Source organism: Equus przewalskii, chromosome X (assembly GCF_037783145.1).
Source record: "Equus przewalskii isolate Varuska chromosome X, EquPr2, whole genome shotgun sequence".
Lineage (NCBI taxonomy): Eukaryota > Metazoa > Chordata > Mammalia > Perissodactyla > Equidae > Equus > Equus przewalskii.
The window spans coordinates 101,821,889-101,831,643 of NC_091863.1; the positions used below are offsets into that span (position 1 = coordinate 101,821,889).

Consider the following 9,755-nt stretch of genomic DNA (forward strand, 5'->3'; position numbering starts at 1 on the left):
TAACTGACTTCCCTCCCCCTCCCAACGTTGGCATTTCTTAAGGATTAAGCATCTTTCTTTAGGCTAGGAACTGATTGCTGTGCTCACCTGTGACTGCCCACCTCCAGACAATAGACTTGCCTCTGGCTCCGCCCTCTGAGACAGCAGACCACTACCTGCTGTGTCCACCAAGCACTGTGCCGACAGGGCAATCTTGTGACTATTGTGGGAGGGACATTTCAATCACATGTGAAACACCCTGTTTGGGGGTATATAACCACTATGTGCACCCCACTTCTTGGGTGCCCTTTCTTCCTTCAGGAAGAAAGGCCCCGGGCCATGGTTCCTCATAAAGCTTTGTATAATTTTCTCTTGCTATTCTGTCTCGTGTGAATTTAGTTCATTCTCTGGGCAGACGAACCCACATTTTGGAAGAGGAAATGTCCTCCTCCCCTACAGTTTTGGCGTAGTCGGCAGGATGAAATTTCACTGGCTGGACACTGCTTGCTCCTGGACTGCTGCGGCCGAGAGATCCCGGACCCCTGACAAGAGCCGGCAAGAGGTAAGAGTTCTTACCACATCAGTCTCCCGGATCTCTGCCTGCAGGCTCCAATGGAAGCAAGAGTGGTGAGTTTTTTTGCTCTTCTAAATTTAGATTAGCAGGAGAAAATGTTGGTGAGGCTAGCTTCTTGGATTCAGCGACTCTAGGATTTGAGTACTCACTGGTTGTAGATCCTTTTCCTCCCGGAGATAGACTTTTCCTTGTCTCTGTCTTTTTGTTTGTTGGAAGACACAGGCATCTCTATAAGCCTGTTTGGGCCTTTTGTTTTGTTCTATGTCTTGAGAGCTTGGTTTTGTGACCCTTCTGGTCTCCGCCATCAGTGGATGCATGTACCGGCACGCATCTTGGTGGCCAGTCGAGTAGACTGGGGTTCCGTGAAAATTTAGATGTCTTGAGAGCTCGGCTCTCTTTGTCCGGCTGTGTTAGCTCTCTGGGGAGTTTGTCATAAGAGGTCCCAATTGCTTTCATAAGGGGCCTTTGTCGTCTCAACCTTTGTTGCTTGCCTTTACTTTCTTAGGCTATTTTGGGGAGTGAATTTCTGGATCTCTTTTGGGGACGCCTCTTTGTCCTTGGTTAAGCTTTGGTTGAGTCACTGTTAAGACCCTATTCGTCAATTCGGCCAGACGATGGATCATTTAAATTCAGAAAACTTCTAAATTGGGGAAAAAATTGTGAGCGCTCTCATCATAATTTTTATTGGTATCTATGAAAAAAGCCAAATTAAAAAGGAAACACAGAAAATGGTGACTAGGTTTAAACCCTGACTCAGGTTATAATTGAATTGGTGAAATATAAAGGTCTAAGTGTTGATAAGATTGTCAAGGTTGAAATGCTTGAGCTGATTTTCTTTATGAAGAGGTTATATCAACTTTGCTTGAGTATGTTTTAAAATGTCTGACTGGGAATACTTCCTTATGCAATATTATTAGACTAAGACCTGTCAAGTCCTGGCCATGGGTCCTGTCCCCATGCTGCAGCTCTTCACTGCCCATGGGCCCTGTCCCCACAATATTTGAATAGAGGAGCACTACTTCCAGACCTTGAGTCCAGGAAGTCTTTCTTTTGACTCCTTGGCTTGCTGAGCCCGCTTGCTTCACCAGCTTGTGAGCTGAAGTTATAGTTTTCCTTGTGCCTTTCTCTTTTTCAAGGATGGATCTAAATTCACTGCTCCTTCGGGAAACTTCTTGGACAGTTGTATGAATCCATGTTTGCTGCCCATGGCTACTCTATGGGGCAAATTGTGGCATTCGGCATGAAGAGAATCAATACCTTAAGCCTGAGGGTGATGGAGAATGAATTAATCCATTCCTTCCTGACTCTATCTCTAATAGACAAATTTTACATGGGCACGGATAGGCCACTTAAGTCATTAGGACAGCCGCCAATCTCCAAGACTCCCGTGACAGGTTTCTTTTCCTAAGGCTGGATTGGGATCCCTCCCTCTGGCTCCTGAGCACTCGAACTGGGGGAATGTCCCAACTGGGACTCCAGTTCAAGGAAAGTACCAAACTCTAACCTTTGGTTGAGTATGGGAACCCCTTCTTGGGAGAATGGCTCCAGGACGCAATTGGGTAGAATGCGCCCCAGACCAGCAGAAAAATTCCTCACTGTTTTTCTCTGTTCTTTTATCTTTGAGACAATTCACCTGGTACTTATGACTGCCAGGAATAATAGGGAAGGTGTACAAGGGATGCAATGCAGAGGGACGCCCCCATCGCCCCTTGCTATAGGAACCCCACAGGCAGAACAAGTAGGACACTGCCCTAGGTTCTGGAGATTTTCAAGGTAATGGAACCTTTTCTTTCCTCTCTCTTAAAGGGGGCAGTGACCATTTTTGGGCTCCTTTTGAGCTTTGCAACTGAGAAACAAAGAAATCTTTAAAGTGTCAAAGGCTCCACCTCTGGGAGCCCCCACTCTGGTTTCCGGGCCTGATCACCCCAGCGACCACGTCGGGTGCCCTCTCTTGGCGATTGACTTGTTAAGCATTTTAGGTGGCCTACTGAATTGGTTATGACAATAGGAGACCTGTGATCTATTCTGTGAACTGTCCTGATGGTGTTGTGTGCCCCAGCACGGGAACTGCTGTGTGACCTGTATCTCGATAACCCTTGGGGAAGAGGCCATGAGGGTGAGGCCTGATCTCTTTTCCTTTGTTCTCCAGGCCTTTGCCTCCTACTTCCCTGCCTGGCTCACCTGCGCTGGCTCAGGGACTAAGTGCCCTGGGCTAAGTGGCATTTGACTAGATCTTATAACTATGTTGATGCCTGCAGTCAGGTGCCTTTGCACCCTTTCTCTGGCTGCTGTCAGTTGGACACCAGCTTTACCACCATGAGGAATGCCTCAACCCAGAGACTCACCCCCGGGTGCATTTTAACTAGTTGGAAACGCTTTCAGTTAGATGGTTTATGCCCCAGAAACTCCAGCTTGGAGAAAACTTGAGGAGTTTCTCTGTGCCTTTGTGATGTAGTTGGACAGGTAGGTCAATCTAGAATGTCATTAAGTTAAACCCAGTAACTTCCAACTGTCCTTGGAAAATCCTTGCAAGACTGGAAATACAGCTCTAGAGGCAGTTCGGATTCCACCCAGTTCCTTTATCTCAAAAAGGATTATCATCTCCTCTCTCCAGGAACTACTATCTAGCCCATCACTAATTCCTAAGACTGAAGAAAAAACAAAAAAGAGGGGAAAGGTCATAAGCGTGCCCTTGCCGAGAAAAAAAATCTAGCATCTTGAGTGTCTTCTCCACAAATATTAGTAAAAAGGCTCAAAATAAAATTCGGATTCATAACTAGGGAGCTTTGTATTGTACCTGATTCATGGAGTGATTTTTAAAACAATAGCTGTGGAAACTCTGTGTCTGTGTGTGTCTATATGTGTGTGATATTTTTTCCCCCCGGGTGATATGGCCAAAACTAAGAGCTCTGTTTAATTGGATTAAAGTAAGCCCTTACATAAATTCTAAATGCAATAGAAATTAACCCAATGTCTTTTAAGTTAAGATGATATAGATTAATCTTTGGTTAATGAAAGTTTAAGTTTGTTCCTTTGATTGAAAACAGTCTTGTCAGAGTTGTCGGTATTTGCATACCATGCAGGCATGCAGCCTGGGTTTACTAGCCAAAAAAGGCTCACGTTGTCTGTTAGAAATTTGTCAGCATAATAGCTTTAAATGATAGCTAAATTGTTTAATGTCTCAAAGTTTTTGTGGGTAATCTAAACATCATTATTGGGAACAAATGGTTTAGATATAAATGAAATTAGAGTTTATAGATAACAGTTTTTAGCAATAATTATAGTTTATGGCATGTGTATTTAAAATAACTTCCAAAATCTTTTTGGTAACTCGAAATTTTGAAATTTTGCTAGGTTAATTTAAATGAATGATAAAATTCATTGAGTATCTAGATTATTTCCAAATAAGATATTAGACATTAATTATTAAATGTAAGTTTATCTCCCTTTGGCTTCTTATTGCAAAGAGGCTAAAAGTGTTTGGGTCTATTGGAAAGTATGCCTCATGTTTTATTGTAAAGTGGCTTGTTCTAGAAATTAGGGAAAGTGTTTAGAATGCTGATATAAAACGCAGTTCATAATTGCTTAGTTTTTAGTTTTTATTAGGGTCTGTTAAGGGTTAAAAGTTCTAATTAACATGTAATTAAAGCTACTGGAAATTAATAAGGAAAATGCTCTGTATTCAAGGAAAGTAAGATATATTTCAGTAAAGGGGTATAAAGAATGGAAATATTTTGTTTGATGGGTTAAGAAAGATAAATTTGTCCTAATATACTAGAAAGTAAGAAAAAAAGCGTGGAACAAATTCTGAATGTAAAAGAAAGTTACAGAAATTCTGAAAAGAGTTTTGTACCTGGTCAAGTTGGCTAAGATTGAAATGAATCTAATTAAGTAAACGGGTTTCAATATGAAAAAGTAAACTGGTACAAAAATTAGATTTTGGCTTTCTCTCTCAAAAGGATAATTATCTTGAACTTTCGGCCTGCTCTAAGTCTACCGAAAAGACAGAATCTGGTTTGTTAAAATAATTTCTTAGGTTCAGAAAAAGACAGAGGTCTCTCTATTAAGGTTTTTTGCTGTTGTCTCTTTGGTTAACTATAATGAAGCATTGTTTCAGTGACCCTTGTTTTACAATGACAAAATCGGCAACCTCTTGATCTTGTTTACTTTAAGTAAGTGTTTTAAAACCTTTTGATATTTTTGACAAAGCTTCTCCCTCAAAAATATTCAAGTCCTGAATAAAGGCTTTCTTTTGACCTGGATGAATTAAGAGGATTTCTCTGGGGATTTTCAGAGGGCCACTGGAACTTCACAGAGAAATTTGCTCTCTTCCTATAAGGTGGAACATTCTAAACTAACTAGGCTTATTTGGTCTGTTAAATAACATTGGAAGCATTGTCAGATAAGTGATGATAATCTTTCTTAGGTGGTATTATGTGGGTAAATGTTATTGATATACGTGTTTGAAAATTATATAACATTCCTAAAATTCTGATCTGTCCTGGCTATCAACCATAATTCTAAATATTATTATAAGGGGTTGTATATCACAGAAATAACCAAGTTTCTCTGTCAATTGTCATTTTTAAGCCTTTTGTTGTTTACGGTTAGTTGTTTTACTCTGATGCTTTTTGCTTTTGCAAATATGACTCATCTTCAGAGGGATTCATGGAAAAGACTCTAACACTTACTCTGTAACACAGGTTTCTGACAAACTTTCAGATCATAGAACTGAACTCTGGGTAAGAAATTACAGAATTCTAATGGAAAAACTGATGACCTCATAAAACTGCTAACAGAAGATTAAGATCAAGAACCTGTTATACAGGACTGAATGAACTGAGGATGATAATTTTTATGACTTTTATTTGAAATATTGTTGATTTTTTGATGTTTGGCTTTGTTTTTTCAGATTCAAGAAAATCTTTTTCTCTTTTTTCTTGTGCTAACTATGACTTACAGCAATTTAGTGAAATTATACCTTTGTAAGTAACACTGAAACATTTATCTTTTTCTCCCTACCTGATCCCTCCAGAATTTGGAAACTCTTTGTGAGTGTGGTTATTTCGTGGCAATATAGTTATTTGCATAAGTTCAATAAAAATCTCTTCTCCTTATAACAGGACACATTGGTTATCTTACCAAAGCTTCAAATGGAATGTCATATTTGAGAGAAACATACAGACTTAGATATGACAATACTGCCTTTGAGGAATAAGGTTGACTTTCTGGAAATAAGCCACTTGGAAATACAGGCCTGGTACCTTGTATATAGAGATTCTGGCAATCTTACCTGGTAAGTAAGGAAGCTTGCTTATCTGGCAGATGTAAGGAACCTCAGAATATTTTGGGGGACCTCAAGAAGAGAGGAATCCACCCAAATCTGTAGGTACTGCAGGCAAAATCTTATGGCAAGTCCTTGGCTTGGCTTTCCTGGCCTTGAGAGGCCTTTACAGTTCAATCTGAGATTACTCATAAAAAATTCCAGCAAAGCAGATTTAAGAGCCTATATGATCAACTGCTACTCTTGCTGCACTTATGTAAATAATTGGGCCAAGCTTCTTGAAACTAAATTTATATTGCAAACCAATTAGTCTTAATTTAGCTATCTTTGGTAAAAATGAGGGTGATTTTAGAGAGAAGAATTATGTTTCAGTGAAAAACTATAATACACATTTGTGGATATTAGATCCTAGTTCTGTTAATTGTCTTTGAGGTTTTTTTACTACCTGTCAACTGGACTGGATCCTGAATTCTTCTACTGAAATATCTGGTTACAAATCTCCAAACTAATGTTTTCAATCTTTTCCTCATTTTCATTTGGAATCATTGAGAATTGAACATGCTCTTTTTCCTGAAGCCTTGCAAACTGAAGCTGAACAGCTTAATAGAAACTTAAAATTCCTGTCTGTTGCTTTGTAAGCTGTAAGCCACTCAGAAAGATATCTGAATGTCTGATGACATCATCAGAGACATTTCACGCTACAAGAGATGCTTTGACTCTGACATCTAGAAATCTTCTTTACTGGCTGCCTGCTGGACTCAGGAACTAATTTATAATTTGCTTCAACCATTAACCTTGTTTTTCTTTTATTTCCATAGAAATACTTATTAAATACCTGATTGCTTGTTTCCAAAATACAGGCCTAACTTTGGGAGCCCACCTGTGTCGCCACCTTCTAAAATGACTTTAACTGGACTGATCTATTAACAGGACTAAGAAATGTGTTCAGTGAGAAGAAACAATCTACCACTCAGCTTCTGGACTATGAAACTTTAAAAAGTTTCAAAGGCGGGACTGTGGAGACCTGGAATTGGCCACACAAGATATGTCTCTTTGGCATCAGGATTATTTGAGGCTGATTGCTTTTGATAAACTGGGACAGGGAAGGAGGCTCTGAGGAATGGAACTTGCCCTTCGTTAGGACAAGTTTACGTTTTTAAGGTAAATCTCTATCTGTAAAAGGTGCCTCCCTCTCTGTACCAGGAAGAAGAAAAGCGATGACCTTCTCTCTAGAAACTCTTAACCAATACCAAAGGCAAGGACTTAAATCTGCATTTTATTGTGCTAGTCTGGTAACCTCCTGTAACTGACTTCCCTCCCCCTCCCAACGTTGGCATTTCTTAAGGATTAAGCATCTTTCTTTAGGCTAGGAACTGATTGCTGTGCTCATCTGTGACCGCCCACCTCCAGACAATAGACTTGCCTCCGGCTACACCCTCTGAGACAGCAGACCACTACCTGCTGTGTCCACCAAGCACTGTGCCGACAGGGCAATCTTGTGACTATTGTGGGAGGGACATTTCAATCACATGTGAAACACCCTGTTTGGGGGTATATAACCACTGTGTGCACCCCACTTCTTGGGTGCCCTTTCTTCCTTCAGGAAGAAAGGCCCCGGGCCATGGTTCCCCATAAAGCTTTGTTTAATTTTCTCTTGCTATTCTGTCTCATGTGAATTTAATTCATTCTCTGGCCAGACGAACCCACATTTGGGAAGAGGAAATGTCTTCCTCCCCTACAGTGATCTTTGATGTTACAGTTGGAATTGTTTTGGGGCACCGCGAACTGCCCATATGAGATGGCAAACTCAATAAATGTGTGTGTTCTGACTGCTCCACTGACTGGTTGTTCTTCCATCTCTTGCCCTCTGCTCGGGCCTCCCTACTCCTTGAGACACAACAATATTGCAATTAGCTAACTAAGTGGCTAATTAATAACCCTAAATGTTCAACTGAAAGAAATAGTCCCACGTCTCTCACTTTAAATGAAAAGCTAGAAGTGAGCAAGCTTAGTGAGGACGGCATGTTGAAAGCTGAGATAAGCTGAAAGCTAAGCACAACTTAGCCAAGTTGTGAATGCAAAGGAAAAGTTCTTGAAGGAAATTAAAAGTGCTACTCCAGTGAACGCATGAATGATAAGAAAGTGAAACAGCCTTATTACTGATATGGAGAAAGTTTTATTGATGTGGATAGAAGATCAAACCAGCCACAAAAGTTCCCTTAAGCCAAAGCTTAATCCAGAGAAAGATCCTAACTTTCTCCAATTCTATGAAGGCTGAGAGAGGTGTGGAAGCTGCAGAAGAAAAGTTTGAAGCTAGCAGAGGTTGGTTCATGAGCTTTAAGGAAAGAAGCCGTCTCCACAACATAAATGTGCAAGGTGAAGCAGGAAGCGCTGATGTAGAAGCTGCAGCAAGTTATCCAGAAGATCTAGCTAAGATAATTATTGAAGACGGCTACACAAAACAACAGATTTTCAGTGTAGACAAAACATCCTTCTATTGAAAGAAGGTGTCATCTAGGACTTTCATAACTAGAGAGGAGAAGTCAATGCCCTGCTTCAAAGCTTCAAAAGACAGGCTGACTCTCCTATTAGGGGCTAATGAAGCTGGTGACTTTAAGATGAAGCCATTGCTCATTTACCATTCTGAAAATCCTAGGGTTCTTAAGAATTGTGCTAAATCTACTCTGCCTGTGCTCTATAAATGGAAGAACCATGCCTGGATGATAACACATCTGTTTACAATATGGTTTACTGAGTATTTTAAGTTACTGCTCAGAAAAAATGATTCCTTTCAAGATATTGCTGCTTATTGACAATGCACTTTGTCACCCAAGAGCTCTGATGGAGATGTACAATGAGATGAATGTCATTTTCATGCCCGCTAACACAACATCTGTTCTGCAGCCCATGGACCAAGGAGTAATTTCAACTGTCAAGTCTTATTATTTAAGAAATACATTTTGTAAGGCTACGACTGCCATAGATAGTGATTCCTCTGATGGGTCTGGGCAAAGTAAATTGAAAACCTTCTGGAAAGGATTTACCATTCTAAATGCCATTAAGAACATTCGTGATTCGCAGGAAGTGGTCAAAATATCAACATTAACATGAGTTCGGAAAAAGTTGATTCCAATCTTCATGGATGATTTTGAGGGGTTCAAGACTACAGTGGAGGAAGTAACTGCAGATGTGGTAGAAATAGCAAGAGAACTAGAATTAGAAGTGGAGCCTGAAGATGTGACTGAATTGCTGCAATCTCATGATCAAATTTTAACAGATGAGGATTTGCTTCTTATGGATGAGCAAAGAAAGTGATTTCTTGAGGTGAAATCTACTCCTGGTGAAGATTCTGAGAAGATTGTCAAAGTGACAACAAAAGACTTAGAATGTTACATAAACTTAGTTGATAAAGCAGTGGCAGGGTTTGAGAAGATTGACTCTAATTTTGAAAGAAGTTCTACTGTGGGTAAAATACTATCAAACAGCATTGCATGCTGCAGATAAATTGTTCATGAAAGGAAGAATCGATCAAGTTGGTAAACTCCATTGTTTTCTTATTTTGGGAAATCGCTACAGGCAATCCAACCTTCAGCAACCACCACCCTGATCGGTCAGCAGCCATCAACACTGAGACAAGACCCTCCACCAGCAAAAAGATTACAACTCACTGAAGGCTCAGATGATCCTTAGCACTTTTTAGCAATGAAGTATTTTTTAAATTAAGGTATGTGCAGTATTTGTTTAGACATACTGCTATTGTACGCCTAGTAGAATACAGTACAGTATAAACATAACTTTTATATACACTGGAAAACCAAAAATTTTGTGTGACTCGCTTTATTGTGATATTTGCTTTATTGTAGTGGTCTAGAACTGAACCCGCAATATCTCTGAGGTATGCCTGCATTAATAAATGCT

At 40.0% G+C, this 9,755-nt stretch overlaps 1 pseudogene; it reads left to right on the top strand.

The window, feature by feature from the left end:
- Positions 1-457: 457 nt before the first annotated feature.
- Positions 458-9,527, top strand: LOC139080877 (tigger transposable element-derived protein 1-like; annotated as a pseudogene).
- The last annotated feature ends 228 nt before the right edge of the window (positions 9,528-9,755 follow it).